General features: G+C 43.4%; 1 protein-coding gene across 2 annotated transcripts in view; it reads left to right on the forward strand.

Moving 5' to 3' along the window:
• WDPCP (WD repeat containing planar cell polarity effector) overlaps nucleotides 1-19,058 on the forward strand; it is a 547,580-nt gene that overhangs the window by 115,776 nt on the left and 412,746 nt on the right. The gene's annotated exons all lie outside the window — the stretch shown is intronic.

The raw sequence follows: 19,058 nt of genomic DNA on the forward strand, positions 1-19,058 counted from the left end.
TTTCCACCAATGTATTCTATTTTTTAGCTTTAAGTTTTGAGATGTTATATCTTGACATATCCTGATGGAAGGACTTCTAGATGCATATGCTTAATTTCACATCTCTAGGGTTTACTGTTTATTGAATATACTTTCTATGACATTGTCTTGTTATTTGAATTTGAATAATAAAATAAAAGCATATTGAAAAATAAAGAGGCCGCGGAGTAAACAGGGGATTCTCGCTGTATGTAATCTGTAGGCGCTCATGCCGCCCCTCCCTGTCCCCTCCGAGGTAGCTGTAAGGTGAGGCTGCATTGATGCCACTTGTGAGGCTACAGCTACAGATGGGCATTGACCAAGCTGCATTGGTGACAATGGTGAGACTACATTGGTGGTAATGATGAGGCTGCATTGATGGCAATGGTGAGGCTGCATTGATGTCACTTTTGAGGCGGCTTTGATCAAGCTGCATTAGTGGCAATGGTGAGGCTGCATTGGTGGCAATGGTGAGGGTATATTGGTGGCTGCAGATTGGCATTGATCAGGCTGCAGATGGCCAATGGTGAGCCTGCAGATGGGCAATGCTGAGGCTGCAGATGGGCAATAATCAGGCTGCAGATGGGCAATGATCAGGCTGCAGATGGGCAATGATCAGGCTGCAGATGGGCAATGATCAGGCTGCAGATGGGCAATGATTAAGCTGCAGATGGGCATTGATCAAGCTGCAGATGGGCAATGGTGAGGCTGCAGATGGACATTGATCAGGCTGCAGATGAGCAATGATTGTTCCTGAGCATAAAGGAGTTAGAGACATAGGGGCCCCTGGTGACACCACAGTGCCAAATTGGGGGAGGGGTATACTGGATCTAAAGAGAGCTAAACACAGTGGACTGTCGGCTCCTGCTGATGGCAATGGTTAAGCTGCATTGATGGCAGTTGTGAGGCTGCAAATGGGCATTGATCAAGCTGCATTGGTGGCAATGGTGAGGCTGCATTAGTGAGGCTTCAATGATGGCAGTGGAGAGGCTGCATTGATGGCAGTGGCGAGTCTGCATTGATGGCACTTGTGGGACTGCAGATGGGCATTGATCAAGCTGCATTGGTAGCAAAGGTGAGGCTGCAGATGGGTATTGATCAGGCTTCAGATGGGCACTGGTGAGGCTGCAGATGGGCACTGGTGAGGCTGCAGATTGGCAATGGTGAGGCTGCATTGGTGTCAATGGTGAGTTTGCATTGATGGCACTTGTGAGGCTGCAGCTACAGATGGGCATTATACAAGCTGCATTAGTGGCAATGGAGAGGCTGCCGATGGGCATTTATCAGGCTGCAAATGGGCAATGGTAAGCAGTGGCGGCTGGTGCTTAAATTTTTTTTGGGGGGGGGGGGGGTCACAAACAAGCTGAAAAATACTGAAACTCCCCCATCAATTGCAGCCTCACTGTGCCCATCAAATGCAGCCATTGTGCCCGTCATATGCAGCCACTTGTGCCCGTCAAATGCAGCCACTTGTGCCCATCATATGCAGCCACTTGTGCCAATCAAAAGCAGCCAGTTGTTCCCACCATATGCAGCCAGTTGTGCCAGTCAAATGCAGCCACTTGTTCCCATCATACCATCATTTATGCAGCCACTTGTGCCCATCATATGCAGCCACGTGTGCCCGTCATATGCAGCCACTTGTGCCCATCATATGCAGCCATTTGTGCCCATCAAATGCAGCCAAGTGTGCCCGTCAAATTCAGCGACTTAACCTGGCAATAAAAAATTTTGAGAGAAAAAGCACTAAAAGTCTTGCACCCCCCCTCCCCCCCCGCTCGGGGCTCACAGCTGCTGGCACTTGCATCCCCCCGGGCTCGCAGCTGGCACTTGCACCCCCTGCGCGGGGCTCGCAGCTCTAGACACCGCCACGGGTGGTCCGGCACTTGCCTGAAGAGCATCCTCTGTGTCACAACTCTCCTCCTCTCCTCCACACTCGGGTAGCAGCAGCCTCCGCTTGCCAAAGCACCACTAGGCATCCAATAGGTTTGGCTGGCGCTTTGGCCAATCGGGAAACAGGTCTCACCAACCTGCCTTCTGATTGGCGGGGAGGCGCTGTAGTGTGAAGAGAGTGAAAATTAATTTGCTATGGTCACACAATTGGGTGGGATCAGGGTGCACTCTCTGCTCTGCCTGTGGCTCTAATCAAAAAAAAAAACACCCCCTCCCATCCCTGCCATAGGAATCCATGTGTCCAGCATCCTGAAAGGGGCTGAGTGATTGGATAGGGAAATGGCGGCAGGAAAAAGGGGGGGTGGCACCCGTGCGCCTTCAATGCATGAGCCGCCACTGATGGTAAGGCTGCAGGTGAGCAATGGTGAGGCTGCAGGTGGGCAATGGTGAGGCTGCAGATGGGTGTTGATCAGGCTGCAGATGGGCAATGATCAGGCTGCAGATGGGCAATGATCAGGCTGCAGATGGGCAATGGTCAGGCTGCAGATGGGCAATGGTCAGGCTGCAGATGGGCAATGGTCAGGCTGCAGATTGGCAATGGTCAGGCTGCAGATTGGCAATGTTCAGGCTGCAGATTGGCATTGATCAGGCTGCAGATTGGCATTGATCAGGCTGCAGATTGGCATTGATCAGGTTGCAGATTGGCATTGATCAGGTTGCAGATGGGCAATGATCAGGCTGCAGATGGGAATGGTGAGGCTACAGATGGGCATTGATCAGGCTGCAGATGGGCAATGGTGAGACTACAGATGGGCACTGACCCTAATTTTGCTTCACAGTTCTTTAGTTACATTTTTTCCCCTGAATGTTCCCTCTTAAAGTGAAGGTGCGTGTTATATGCCTGTGCGTGTTATACGCCAATAAATATGGTATTTTCTAAAAGCAGAGACAATTGAGAGCAAAATAGTGGTATTACAATTTTTTTATGACACACAATATTTGCGCAGTTATTCATCAAACACATTTTTATAATTAACTTTTTTTGTTTTACATTTATTTATTTAAATGTTATTGCTATCACAGGCCCACTATGTGATAGGCAGGTGACAAGTACACTTTATGGATTTCTCCCCTGCTCTCCAATACAGCTATTCAAACACATATCATGTTTGAACAGCTGCATCCTCTGCTACTGTAGCTGAGGAATGACCATTTTAACCTCAAAAGTGACATAATATACGTCGCTTCCAGGTTATTTTTCACAGGCAGGATTGGGGAATTAATGTTCCTCAGGTTTCTCCTGCTTTGACTCTGGAAGCTGTTTCTCATAGTCACAGGCTTCCTGGTTGAATGGGAGGGCCCAGAAACCACTGCAGGTACCGTGGGTCTTGCAGGTGGGGTGGGGGTTTGGGGAAGTGGGGGGCACACTCTGAGAACTTTGCGAGCCACTATCACTTTTTCTCCTTTATCAGAAAGCCCTTTGCTGGCTCTTAAAGTCAGTATCAAGCTCACCAATGTGGGCTTGATTTAACCACTTGTCTACCATGAGGTTTATAAATGTACCTTGGTAGACAAGTGGTTAAACAGTCTAAAATATATTTTTAAATGTTTTGTCAATTTCTCTGCTTATTGTATTATTGTTATATATTTATGTATTTAAAAAAATCCAGGTTTTGATTGTTCCTGAGCATGAAGGCGTTAAGAGACATAGGGGCCCCTGATGACAAAACAGTGACAAATTGCATTTGGAGGAGTCTACTAGTCTTGGAGTGGTGCAATCTCTATACACACCTACCCTGAGAAGTAAAGCAAGGAGGCAGGCTGTAAATTTTTTTTTAACTTTTTGCTGCTTCTGTTTTTAATGTAAGAGCATACTGGTTTTATACAGTAAAGAGATTGTATATGGTGAACACTGAGGCTTTTCTCTTTTTGAGCTGGGCTGGAGACCAGGTTGTGAGATTCCATATTGATTGCTCATTGGACAAGATTTAAATTTTCATGGGATTTTTCCCTGCAGCTGATTTTTCATATCCATTGTGCACATAAAATCTTCTATATAATTAGGGCTTATCTATAATGTTAGCACATACCCTACAGGGTGTGTGGTCAGGGTAGGGCTGGCAGCCTTATGCCTGGGTGGCAAGTCCAGTCAAGTGGCCCATTCAACCACAGAATCAGCTCACCATCCATGCCCACCTGGTTTTATAACGCATATTGATGTTATGAAGCAAGACAAATTTGATGCAATGTGGTAACATAATTTAATGTTAATAGCAACAAAGGAGGTTTAACAAAAATAATGCATCAATGCAGCCTCCCCAGTGCCCATTGGCTCAGCCTCCCCAGTGCCCATTGGCTCAGCCTCCCCAGTGCCCATTGGCTCAGCCTCCCCAGTGCCCATTGGCTCAGCCTCACCAGTGCCCATTGGCTCAGCCTCACCAGTGCCCATTGGCTCAGCCTCACCAGTGCCCATCAGCTCAGCCTCACCAGTGCCCATCAGCTCAGCCTCACCAGTGCCCATTAATGCAGCTTCACCAGTGCCCATCAATGCAGCCTGATCAGTGTCCATCAATGCAGCCTGATCAGTGTCCATCAGTGTAACCTCACCAGTGTCCATCAGTGTAGCCTCACCAGTGTCCATCAGTGTAGCCTCACCAGTGTCCATCAGTGTAGCCTCACCAGTGTCCATCAGTGTAGCCTCACCAGTGTCCATCAGTGTAGCCTCACCAGTGTCCATCAGTGTAGCCTCACCAGTGCCCATCAATGCAGCCTCACCAGTGCCCATCAATGCAGCCTCACCAGTGCCCATCAGCTCAGCCTCACCAAAGAAAAACAATATGGGGAGAGGGGGGTTGGGCAGCAAAAAGGGTGAGGGGTAGGTAAGCCTTTTTTTTTTTTTTTATTTCCAAATTTTTTATTTTGAAAAAAATAGCATATTAATACAAAGAGATGCAATAACAAATATAGAATGACATGAAATCAACAAATGGAGTGATACGTGCATAGTTCAGTTGTAGGCAGAGAGCCGGTGGCTGCAGGAACCATTGGTTCATGCCAGTTCTAAGAGCAACCCCACTGTCGGAATAACGAAAGGATAAGCCAGTCTATTAGAATGTGGGTCCCGGTCCCCCCGACACTCCTAAGGGGAACACACTGTGACCTAAGGGGCAGGTCCCGGTCATCACCGACAATTTACTTTCCCTTTAAAAACAAAAGGGGAAAAAACCTCTGGATATATAGCTCTGGACTATGCCCTAAAGGGTTGTCATCGCTTAAACCGGCCCTTAGCACCTGAACTTTTCATGTTCACATTTAAAACAACTGAGTCACTAATGTATTAGTGAAACTTCTAGGGTCCAGAGTGGACCAATGAAAGGAGAAGGGGAGGAAAGAGAGGAAAGTAAAGAGAGAGAAGCAAGTGGGAGAAGAGGAGAGGTTAGGAGCATCACTACTCTGTCGGACCTCATTTTATATTGACACGGTAGGGGGACCAAATGGTATGCCTATCATTCGAGCCCATGGTTCCCAGGTCGCTTCGAATTTGTTGGTTGTATTTTGTACCAAACTGGAGAGCTATTCCTGGGACATTATCCAGGATATTTTCCTTTTTGCCATTCGGAGAGAAACTCTTGTTTTTTTTCCAGGCCTTGGCAATTGTGAGTTTAGCCCCCAAAAGCACAAAATGTATTAATTTATTAGCCGGTTTGGAGATCCGTGGGATCGAGGCCTTTTGTAAGGGCCACCATGGGAGTCCTGGGAACCTGGGTACCCACCAACTTGCCAATTATATTGATTTTTTTTTCCAGAAAGGACGTGTTTTTGGGCACTCCCACCAAATATGAGACATTGTGCCTATGTGATGGCAGCCCCTGAAACATAGGGGGTTAGCTGTAGGGTAAATGGAAGCCAGTCTGGAAGGAGTATAATACCATATGGTGATCATTTTCAGGCTGGCTTCCATTAGAGTAGTGTTGGGGGTGCCTTTAAAGGATTTAAAACATGCTGTCTGCCATTTCTCAAGATTCCATTGGAATTGGAGGTCAGATTCCCAGGCCTCCATAAAGGATGTTTTAGAGACTGGGGAGGAAAGCGACGAGTAGACCACCGAGATCCCCCCCCCTCTGATCTGTGGCCTGACCGCACCACAATTTGTAATCTGTAAATTTTGGAGCGAGGGGGTTGTCTTTACATAGGGAGTGTAGAAAGTTGGATATTTGGCAAAACCTATATTGTTCAGAGAAGGGGAGGTCAAGCTTTTTGATGCAGTGCTTTGAGGTGAAGGGGCCCGCAGCTGTGAAGAAGTGCCCTATCCCATAGAGTCCCTTATCCACCCACCATTTAAAGGCCAAAACATTTTTCCCGGTGGGGAAGTTTGGATTATTGTAGAGGTGGGTCAGGGGTTTAAAGACAGAAACCAGAGTCGGTGATGCACCTAAGGAGTCCCAGAGGGCAAAGGAGTGGTACAGGGTAGGGGCGAGCATCGGGTCTGTTTTTCGGAGGGCTCCAGAGCAGGAAATCTAAAGTGAAGTTAGGGACGGCTTGTTTTTCTATTTGGACCCAGTCAGGCTTCTCGAACCTAGAGTAGACTATTGACAATTGGGCCAGCCTAGCTGCCTGATAATGTTTATAGAGGTGGGGCAGTCCTAGGCCTCCTTTTTTCCTGTGTGTGTGTATAGGGTCTTTTGAGGGATTCTATACCCTGCCTTGCCTCAGGTGAACTTCAGAATCCTGCTCTGGAGAGCCCTGAATGGGAATGGGGAGAGAGTGGAAGAGATATAGGAATCTAGAGAGTAGCGTCATTTTAATTGAATTTATCCTCCCTACCCAAGAAATGTTATGTTGGGACCAGGTGTTTAGATCTGCCTCTAGCTTGCGATGCATGGGAGGGTAGTTGTGGCTATAGAGGGGTTTAGTCCAAGATGTCAGATTAATTCCCAAATATCTAATGGAGGAGTCGCTCCATTTGAATTTGAAGGACTTTTGTAGGAGGGCCACAGTGTCAGTTTGTAGGGATATATTCAGCGCTTGAGATTTGGAATAGTTCACTTGGAGGCCTGATATCCTAGCAAAGGCATCCAAGGTTTGGCATAAGTTGGAAAGAGACGCTATGGGAGAGGTGAGGAAGAGCATAACGTCATCCGCGAAGAGGCCGCACTTGTGAGTTTGGGGTCCGCAGGACACCCCCTTAATATTCGGATTTTGACGAATCACTATAGCGAGCGTTTCAATTGCAATCGCAAATATTAGTGGTGAGAGAGGGCATCCTTGTCTAGTCCCCTTTCTAATCGTTATAGGCTTGGAATAATAGCCTTGGAGCCGTATACGGGCTGTGGGGTTGGAGCAGAGTGCCTGCATTAGGCCCATAAATCGTTGGCAGAAGCGCCACCATTCCAAGATGGCAAAGATGTAGGGCCAGGAGACCGAGTCAAAGGCCTTTGTAAGTCTAACAGAAGCATTCCTGACTGTTTCTGACATCGCAGTTATTAGCGATATAGGCCGATAATTCCCTACTTCTTCCGGATTCTTGTCCGGTTTTGGTATCACAGCGATGTTCGCCAGATTGAGGTGAGGATCAAGTGGGTTTCCTTTATATTTTTATGTTAAAGAATTGCATAAGATACGTTGCTAAGGTGTTAGAGAATGCTTTATAATAGGTGTTCGACAGTCCATCAGGGCCAGGGACGGAGCCAGTTTTCAGGGTTTTTATCACTCCTAGCACCTCACCTTCTGTGAATGGGGCTTCTAGGATGTCTTTATGTTCTGTTGTGAGCTTTGGGATAGAGATGTCATCCAAATACAAACCTATTGCAGAATCAGTGGGGGGGATGTGCCCGGGGAGTAAAGTTTGTCATAAAAATCATGAAAAGTTTCCAGGATTTTGGAGGGGTCAGCTGTGGTACCTTGGCCTGGAATTCTTATTTTTTGGCATTATATATGACTTGATTGGCAGTGTTAATTTTGCTGCCAGCTTGTAGCTCATCCTGTCGCTTTGGGTGTAAAACCGATGGTTATGCCAACGGATTTGTTTTTCTGATTTGGGCAGGCCTAGGCTAAGCTCCAATTTGGCTTTGTCAAGCTGTGGTACCATGGAGGAGGAGGGGTTTGATTTGTATAGTGCCTGAAGTTTCGTGAACTCAGCTTTTAACCTCTGTATGTCTGTTTCTCTTTCCCTCTTAATCTTAGAAGCCATGCTAATGATCTCCCCCCTAATGTAGGGCTTGTGGGCTGCCCACGATGTTTCAGGCAAGCCTTTTTGATCAGATTACTCCACCGGGTGCTCCATTGGCTGTGAAGCCAACAGAGTCTGGTCTCTATAGATAAAATAGGGAGTCCAGATCTTCCAGTATTTGTCTATTTGTCCATTTAAGGTCATGGTAAGGTTCTCCATAACCTGGATGTGTGCGATTATTGTTTTCCAATGAGAGATTGTAGGAGGGCTCGTACTTTTACACAAGGCCGGAATACAGTCGCTGGCAGCTGTCAGCAATTTTCTCAATAAAGAGTTCTTAAATGTCTTGTTGGACATTGTGGTGTCATTCAATAAGTAAGCCGCTGGGTTCCTACCGAGGGAAACTCCAGTCAGCGTTTCAATAGTAGATTCCACAGCAGTCCAAAAACTGTTTCATTTTGGGCATTCCCAAAAGATATGTAGCAAAGTCCCCACAGTCTCCCCACAGTGCTAACATGTGTTTGGAGCCTGCGGGTATATTCAATGCAATTTGGCTGGAGTTCTATACCATCTCGTGAGAAGTTTATACCCTCCCTCTTGGTTTCTACTAGCCAGGGAGGCCTTGTGAGCAAAGAGTATTATCCTGTCTTTCTGAGGCTGGGAAAACGTAGTTTGAATGTCATTTTCCCATTATTGTAAAAAGGTTAGGTTATACATCCCTACTTGGCTCATTAAGCGAGTGTAAAAATGTGAGAGTGAATTGGGGAGATGATTTTGATCCATGCAAATCTGCTGAAGCAGAGTGAGTTGGCGTAAGGTGATCTAAGGCAGTGATCGAAGGTGAGCATTCAGTTGAGCCCGTAGTAGAAAGTCAAGCTCGTTTTGGAATCGAGTCTCCATTTTACAACTGGACAGAAGCTTATTGTTCGCTGCAAAATGAATGCATCGGAAAACATTCCATCTCCAGATGGTTTGGAATTTTAAGTCTTTACGATGCTGCAAAAATGTATACAACCCTAATAGGGGGGTGAGTGGGCTAAGCTCTGGAGACAGATTAGTCATTGTCTTAAATATGTTTGGCTACCCTGAAAGTCGCCCCAACCGTAGGATGTAGAGTAACGGCTGTGAGGCAGTTGCGAAGAGGAGACCAAGGTATACCCGCCAGAGTGAAATCTAAGGTTGACCTATGGTCGACCCACAGTTTTGGTTCAGATTGCACACACCATTCCATGATTCTGGTTAAGTGGGAAGCTTCATAATATCTCACCGGATCAGGGAAACCCATACACCCTCTAATTTTAGGCAGTGTCAAGATAGCCCTCCATAGTCGTGGCAGTTTGCCTGTCCATATAAGTTGATCTCATATACTTGTTTACACTAGTGTGCTTGCAGCTTTTCAGATATATTTTTTGACTGCACAATCTTTTCTTTCATTTAGAACTTACAAATTTGTATTTCTGTCTGTAAAGGTCTGTCCATGTGCCACTGACCAAAACATGTAAGCTGTTTTTATCTGTCATCATCCTGTGGAAAATAAATTATTAGATCCCCTGCAGATTTTGCACTTTTGCACTCTTACAACAAAATTAAAGGTCTATAATTTTTATCATAGGTGTATTTTAAATGATAGAGACAGAATATCAACCAAAAATCCAGAAAAAAACATGATACAAATGTTATAAATTGAGTTGCAGTTCAGTGAGTAAAATAAGTATTTAATCCCCTACAAAGCAGCAATAATTCTGACTCTCACAGACTGGCTACACTATGTGTTCATGTGGTACACATATTAGTCCTGTCAATTTAAGAAAGGTGCTCCTAACATCATCTTAATAAAAGACACCTGTCCACAGAATCTATTTCTTACATTCACGATCATGAGCAAGACCAAATTGCTTTCAGAGGACATCATGGACAAGATTGTACACCTGCACAAGGCTGGAATGGGCTACAAGACCATCAACAAGAAGCGTTTTTGCCAATGAAAGGAAAAACAAAATAACCATCAATCGCCTTTGGTCCATAGCTCCATGCAAGATGTTGCCTCATCTAAAGTCTGCCAATGAACATCTAAATGATTCAGAGAAGAATTGGGAGAAAGTGCTGTGGTCAGATTAGACCAACATGTAGCTTGTTGGCATTAACTTGACTTGCCTTGTTTGGATGAAGAAATCATGGAGGTGGAAACATTATGCTTTGGGGCTGTTTCTCTACTAAAGGTACAGGCTGACTTTGCTGCATTGTGGAGCCAATGGATGGGGTCATGTATTGTAAAATCTTGGATGAGAACCTTCTTTTTCTCTTATCCAGAACACTGAAGATGGGTCGTAGATGGGTCTTCCAGCATGGCAGCGACCCAAAACATACCACCAAGGCAACAAAGGAGTGGCTCAAGAAGAAACACATTAAGGTCATGAAGTGGGATAACCAGTCTCCAGACCTTTTTATCCTATAGACAATTTATGGATGGAGCTGAAGCTTTGTATTGCCAAGCAACAGCCAAGAAACCTTAAGGATTTAGAGAAATATTGTAAAGAGGAGTGGACCACAATCTCTTCTGAGATGTGTGCAAACCTGGTAACCAACTACAAGAAACGTCTTACCTCTGTGCTTTGCCAACAAGGGTTTCTCCACCAAGTACTAAGTCGTGTTTTGCTTGGGGATCAAATACTTATTTTACTCACAGAACTGCAACTCAATTTATAAAATTTGCATTGTTTTTGTTCTGGATTTTTGGTTGATAGTCTGTCTCTATCATTTAAACTACAACTATAATAAAAATTATAGATCCTTCATTTCTTTGTAAGTGGACAAACTTACAAAATCTGCAGGGGATTAAATAGTAATTTTCCCCACTCTATGCTTCGAGTTGCCGACTCCCTACATTTGTTTGTATCTTCTAACATTACTAGCATCTCTGCAGTGCTGGAATGTGGAGCTTTTCCTGCTAAGTTAAGCATTTCCAGCTAAGAGTAGGTTGAATTTCTGCTTTCAGTACAGGAGATAAAATCACATTGCAGTGATAGCTGTTTTCATAATAAATAATTTGTATTGGCCTACAACATGCATTCTTTGCTATATGTATCACAAACGTATACCTTGAGCATTAAAGTATACCTTAAAGATACCTATATGTGTACTAATTAAGAGCCGATTTGGCGTATGATTAACCCACGTGCCAGCTTTCACAGTATGGGTATTGTAAAGCTGGGAAGTGTGAGGTAAAGTAGCAGGGCCACATTGACACGTGCAGTTCTTGTGTTACTGCAGATGCCAAAATCCACATTTGCCAAAATTGGTTATCATTGTATTGTAGACAGGGCCACTCTTAGCTGAGTAAAGGGAGTGTCAAAGGGATGATCTACCTACGTATGATCAATTGCTAGCTTTACATGGACCATACAAGGTGTAACTAAAAGTGTGACTAAATATTTAAAAACAAAGCTTTGCAGTAGTTTTCTTCTGTGTTTGTTCCTGTGCCAATTATAATGACAGGTAGGCAAGGCTAAGTGGAATAAATTTTTAAGCTTTTTATGCCATTTCTGTATTGCTCAACATGTTAAGTAGCACAGATGCAAATTTTGTACAAGACAAAGAATGACTTCATAAAGATTAGTGTTGTTTTGCACAGTCATCAAATGTAATCATGCATATAATGTATTCTTCTGAATAATGGACATGAAACTAAAATGATCCGAAGAATGTGTTTTATTTAATGTTATGAAGCTATACTGATGATTGTGTCGGCATTAACTAATGAGATCCAATTATAAAAACTGTGACCATGGAAAGAGAATTTTAAAAGATAGCCATTGACAGCTCTTCCATTTTGACAGACTTGACATCTTTAAATGGACATAAACCCTCTCCTCAAGTTGGGCTTACTCCCCTTGAGCCCATTATTTATGGTCTGTTGGTGATACTTTAGGATAGTAAGCAGTAAAGGGGAGGAAAGAGCCCAAGTTGAACTGGGCTCTTAAAAACACGTAGTTCTCTAACACTAAATACAGCAGACTGTTTGTACACCTAATGCTGAACCCACTTTCACTACCTTACCTAAAAGCACACACCCTGGCTTTATTTACTCATGCACACATGACCCCAACCCCTTGTGCTTCCCATTGAGATTCTTGTACCAACCGCTCTAAGGTGGATTCTCAAACTTTCCAAATTTTACCACCTGCAATCTGTATTAAAGACCTGTCACCTCTTAGGGTAATAAAATATGTATCTTTGCACAGTACAGGACTGGTATGCATAGACCATGGCGTATATGCTGCTGCCTTCAGGTGATTGGATAATGTCAAAACCTTTTTCTAGAGCTGTTCCCAGAGCTACTCAGTATAAACCTGCCCATTCCATGAGACTCCAGATTTTCTAGTGTCCTGAGGTCAAGGACCTGTTCCCCACTAGAGAAGTATTTTTCCATTTTTAAACCATTGAAATTTTTTGCATCTGACTTTTCTATCCACATCTGACTGCTTATTGCCTTGAGCTACCTAGCAGTTTCTGGATCAGTTATCCTTGGTGTGTACTTTGAGGACCGTATCCTAACCCCACTGTGTAGGGATGGCCTGTAATGTTTAGGTCGGGCACTGAATCCAGCACTAGGCCTTCAATTTAGCATGTGCAATGTGTGACGTTAACTGCAGGATGATATACAGGTCTAGTGCCATGGTTCATTTTTATGGTTCGCACACCCTCAAAATCTCTTCAGGGTCATGCCCACTGTGACAGGGGAAGCATGGACTTATTATGGCCCAGTATCGTGGATAAGGTAAAACAGGGTTTCCCTGTACTGTACATAGACTCCTGGCATTAGTAACACTAACTGCAAGTCATAGCGCATCATATTGTTCAGCAGGCAGAGGACTTGATGTTGTTCACTTTATCGTGGCCCAGCTCCCCCCTGCCATTTTTACACGTGGTCATTTTTCCCTCCTATCTGGACATCTTTTCAGAAAGTTGAAGACATGGCTCTTCCACCTAGAATCGTCCAGTGTAACTTTGGGATCTCAACCTAATGCTCTGTGCTGTTCAGAGGCTCCCCTTTGAACCGATCAGAGGCATTCCTTTGAAGATCTCATCTTTATGGTTGCCTTTTTGGTTGCCATCAAGTTTGCTAAATGTGTTTCTGACTTAGAAGCTCTCTCTTGTAAAGAGACTTTTCTTGTTTTGCACAAGAACAAAGTGGTTTTGAGACAAAAAGCTCCCCTTTTGCTTAAGATGGTCTCCCCCTTGCCTTACATTGCCTAGGGGTTGTCAGGGGCTACCTGAAAGCTACAGTCTCTATTTACATGTCTCTCTTTGTCCTTCCGATGCACCCCCGTAAGGGACACACTGCCTCCTGCTCCACTATTGCCAGGTGAATCAGAAAACAAATGTGGCCTTAAAGGGTAACTCCACTTTCGCGTGGGAAAAAATGGCAAATAGAGAAAAAATAATATAGCCGATACAATTGTGACACAAGTCATATTGTATTTCAATGTTATTAAAAATGACCTTTCCTTTTCAATCTACAGCCACTGTAATTTTCTGAAATGCAATGCAATATGGCTACCTGAAGTTGTTCTGTACAGACCACACCCCAGAAACCTAATTTCCTGCTTGTGATTGGCTCACTGATTTTCCCAGAAGTCTGCCTAAGATACAAGTCAGATTTTAGGCATCCCCTGCAGCAAAAATTACATTTTTGGTGAGATACTCCCAATAGGAACCTGTCTAAAGGGATGCAGGCCCAGCAGATTGCCTTATTAGTGCTCTACAGCTGCCACAGCTGACTGATAATTATGAAAACACTCCCATTAGACTCACTCAGCACAGGAGCACATAGGAACAAACATGGATTTCTTCAGAATAACAAAAAGTAGGAATCTGCAACAAAGTTTGTTAAAATCCTTGTAATGTACATAGATCACCCAGAGGGGAATGTTTTTTCTCAACAAAAGTGGATTTAAGCTTTATTACATCACATTTTATTATTAGGGTTACTTAACCCTTTCATGACTAAGCCTATTTTTGGCATTTGGTGTTTACAAGTTAAAATCCATATTTTTTGCTAGAAAATTAAAATTGAAAAAGAATAAAACGGCGATTGTTGCAATATTTTATGTCACACGGTATTTGCGCTGTGGTCTTTTAATGGCAACTTTTTGGGAAAAGGGACACTTTCATGAATTAAAAAAAACAAAACCGTAAAATTAGCCCAATTTTTTTGCATAATGTGAAAGATTATGTTACGCAGAGTAAATAGATACCAAACATGTCACACTTTATAATTGCAAGCAATCGTGGATTGACGACAAAGTACGGTACCTAAAAATCTCAATAGGCGACGCTTTAAATTTTTTTAACGGTTACCAGGTTAGTGTTACAGAGGAGGTCTAGTGCTAGAATTATTGCTCTCGCTCTAACGATCACGGCGATACCTCACACGTGTGATTTGAACACCATTTACATATGCGGGCACGACTTCCTTATGCGTTTTCTTTGCTTCGCGAGCTCGCGGGGACACCGGGCGCTTTAAAAAAAATTTTTGTTTGTTTTTAATTATTTTATTTATATTAAAATGACTAAATTGTTTTTTAAAAATAAAAAAAAATTTGATCACTTTTATTGCTGTCACAAGGAATGTAAACATCCCTTGTGACAGTAATAGGTGGTGACAGGTACTCTTTATGGAGGGATCGGGGGTCTAAAAGACCCCCACCCCTCCTTTACACTTCAATGTATTCAGATCGCCGAAAATTGCGATTCTGAATACCGTATATTTTTTTTAAACCGGCGCCATTGGCAGCCAAGTAAACGGGAAGTGATGTCATGACGTCGCTTCCATGTTTACTATTAGGATACTGGAACGAAGCTGATTACGGCTTTGTTCCAGTTCCTCCCCAGCAGCCGGAGGCGTCGGATCTTGAACGATCGAGCGGGAGCACTGCTAACAGCGGCGGGAGGGGGGGACGTCCCCTCCCGCTCCTCCGGCATAACAGCCGAGCAGGTTTTAGCCGTTTCGGTTGTTATGGCTGGAAAGCCAATCGCCCGCTGAAAAAAAAGGTACTGGGATGATGCCTGCAGGTGCGGGCATCATCCCGGTATACCCCCCGGAAGCCGAGTATGCAGATCTGCGTACGGTCGGCGGGAAGGGGTTAAACCCTTGTTTTTCCTTGTGGGCCTGTTGGCAGTTCTCAGTTGCTGTGTTGCTGCTCACCCCTATGTTTTATTACTGTCCCATGGTCTGTAAATACCAGTTCAGTGCACTGTACAATTAAGATAATTGGAATTTTGATGTACCTGTAAATTTCTTTCTTGTCTTGGGGTACAGTGCAGGACACAGGTCCCTCCCTTCTCGGTCTTGATCACTCCTTATTACTTGCTAAAAAAAAATGGATCCTCAGGGAGTAGGCGGGGTTATATGGGTAATCTCTAGGGACGGTCCTAGAAGGTTGCAGCTTAAAACCCATGTTTTATGAATACCAGTCTTGTGTCCTGTACTGTACCAAGATATTAAATTTACAGGTAAGTTAAAATTTAAATTTTTAATACAACTAAAGGGCTGTCACAGGCTTTCATCAAAAGATCCTTACTATGCCAGCCCTTTCCGCCTAGCTGCTCCATTCATAAATGCTTTACTGTAGGTTCTGTGAATGAAACACAATCTATGAATGAAGGACAGGCAAATGATTGAAAGGTCCTACCCCTCCAGTCATAGATCCTGTTTCATTCATTATATTTATTGTTGTAGTACAGCTTCCATGAATGGGGGAACTAAGCGGAATTTGCGTGCATAGTCGGGTTCTCTTGCTGAGAGACTGTGACACCATTGGTTCTGTTATCCCCTGCTGCACTGGAAGATTGCAGCGGCCGTGGGGAAGGAGAGATTTCAACTAACAGATAAGGCTTCGGATTAATACTCAGTTTCAGCATAAGGGCGCATAATACTCGCTGTAAGTTATGTTTCTTGTGCTGATTTTACAGGTTTTTTTTTGGGGGGGGGGGGTTTCGGCTACACTTGTTGCCCCTCACTCCTGCAGATACACTGCAGCGAGGTGGCACAGGCAGGCTCAGTCATGTATATATACATGACTGAGCCTCTTCCACATGCAGCGCGCCCGCTTGGTTAATTACAATTACACAAGTGGTTAAAGTAGAATTGCACTAAGTAAGCAAGTGTAATTCCATTGCTTGTAACAGAAATAGTCACATGTCCTACTCACATTATAATTTAAAAAAAATTATGACCATTTCTCATAAAAAATAGTTTCTATTCTGTATTAAGCCTGTGTAATAAAGGATGTGTGCAAATATTTCTATTTTAATTTTTGTGTGTGTGTGGCAGCTCTTTCTCAATATGCCATTCATAAGACCAACTGTTCAATTTCACGTTATAGAAAAAAAAACAGTGTGCAGTGAGGGTTTTCTTTGCTCGTGTATGAGCTGTCCTATTAGTCATTGTGAAGTAATTGAGGAAGTGGGTGCATACAGTATAAGCATTTAATTGGAGAGGACATACCAAACTGTTTCTTTTTAGTCCTATTTACCTTTACATTAGGTTGATATTCCTCTTAAAAGAGATGGCCAAAAATATTGCCTGGAACTCTTTCCCGTAGATGGGCACCAAAAATCCCACAATAAACAACAATAGAACTCCAGCATGCTGTTTTTTTAACTATTTAGTAACCTAAAATCTGACTGGTGTTACCAAAAAAGTATCTGCATTTCATGAGTATTTCGAACTACCAGATTTCATCAGAAGGTGCTGTAGGTAACACTTCATTTGACTTTAAAAAGATCAGGCATTGAAGCTGTCATTCTTATCATGGCTTTACTACCAAGTGAGTCTTTGTTGAGAAACAAGGATTTCGCTTTCAAAGTCTACAATTCCATTCTCCATACTTGTTCTAGACCAGGGGTACCCAACCTTTTGAAGAGCGAGGGCCACTTAAGCGACTTGGTAACTGATCGTGGGCCACAATGAGCAGAGCGGGTGGATGGCATGTCTGTGTCCATGCTACATTTGGAGAGACGACACGGACGCAGCCCACGATACTTTCTAGCAGATCGTATTGGAAGTAGAGCACAAGTCGGTTTATGTCTGCCACTACTTACATGTGAATGGAGGTTCCAGTTGTTTGCAATATCAGACTAACTGTGTGAAAAGGGTCCCAGGCTGCTTTCACACTGATGCACTGCGGTTTACCCGCATCACGTGTGCAACGCAATGTACCTTTGGCTTTCCTGCAGTTTGCAATAGACTTCTATTATATTCTGTAGGTTTGGTGCACTTTCAGAAAGGTCACCAAACTCGCAGGTAATAGAAGTCTAGGGCTCAGTGCAGGTAACCCACAGGTAAATTGCTCTGGAACCTGCAGATCAGTTTGAAAGCAGCCCAGTAACCACTGCAGAAAAGATATGCCCATATATACACTGATTTTAGTAATAAACTGACCTTTAATAACAGTATTCATTCTATGCTATCCCAGAATAGGAGGTATCGGGCCACATCAGAGGGCTTCCCGGGCCACATGTGGCCCCCGGGCCACTGGTTGGGCACCCCTGTTCTAGACCAACGACACATTAGGTAGTAACTGGGTGTGCAAGAATGAAATAACTATAAAGCCCAGAATTGATTTTATTCAGACTCTTATATCATAAAAAAATCTAATGCATTTTGGGGTTTAAAGGGTCCCCTTTCATTAGGGCATGGTCATTTTAAACCTTAACTGGCATTTTATTCTATCATACTAATTACCCCACAGAATTCCTTCAATGTTATCAGTCCAGAACACGCTTTGTTAAACAGTCCAAAGCCCTTACGAAAGTGGGTGCTTTGAAGCCCCAAAATGTGTTGGTTTTTATGATATATGAGTGATTAAAATTATGTTTTGCTTTAGGCGCTCTGCTTTTTCCCATCCAGTCCCTACTGCTCTTTGGCCACCACTCCTCAGAGAGCTGTCTAAGGATAGAATTCCTCCTAAAAATCCTGACTGAGGACATCTGCTGCTTTAAGAGATCCAGTGCCACACATCTTTCTTCTGCATCACTAGGTAGTGAATTCTGGATCAGATTGGAAGCCCCTTGAGCCTGCACCTTTTAAAACCAAGTCAGCAAAACATCACTTGTTTTCTGTGCTCACAAGCTATGTTTAAATCAACCATAATACAACTTTGTTGGTCTTAAAAGAGTTAAAAGGAAATAAATAATAAAGCTTTGCAATACATTTGAGTTTAGTTTTACCCTCTGTTTCCTTGAAGAGACATGTCAAACATAATAAGTTTTGCATAGAGAAGAATGCAACTCAACATTTCAACTTTTGTTTTATAATTGAGGGATGTCATGTATTTGTTTTCTTTTGTACTCTTTAATATGCACAAATGTAATCCTTCATTAGCAACCACCCTAGTGTTGAGACAATTTCTAATTAACTATTGTCACTGGATGTATTACTCATTTTGGCTTTGGCTGTCTCCAGCAAACTCCCTTTCTGTAAAGCAAGATGTTGGCTGAAAAGAAGGAAGGCAAAAAGCACCTCTTTAGCAATGATCAGGAGGTGGGAAAGGGGACAGGTAGACACTAACTTTCATCCTTCCATTAATGAAAATGTAAATGTATATTAAAAAGCCTTGCGTATAAAGTCTAAGGAAACTCTAAATATTAACCTCTTTTATTTTGGTCTGTTATACAGTGTGTGTGTGTGTGTGTGTGTGTGTGTGTGTGTGTGTGTGTGTGTGTGTGTGTGTGTGTGTGTGTACGTGTGTATATATATATATATAATATATACACAGTATATGTACATTGTATGTGCAAACATACCTGTTGATCCAGCCAGAGATAGGAATCTCGTCCATATCAGTTATGGGGAAGAAAGAGGAGGGAAAAATGTTTCTGTAATCATACAGTGCGTTGAAAAAGTATTCATACCCCTTGAAATTTTCAACATTTTGTCATGTTACAACCAAAAACATAAATGTATTTTATTGCA

This window comes from Lithobates pipiens, unplaced genomic scaffold (genome assembly GCF_037356315.1).
Source record: "Lithobates pipiens isolate NorthernLeopardFrog02 unplaced genomic scaffold, aLitPip1_a1.2 Scaffold_18, whole genome shotgun sequence".
Taxonomy (NCBI): Eukaryota; Metazoa; Chordata; class Amphibia; order Anura; family Ranidae; genus Lithobates; species Lithobates pipiens.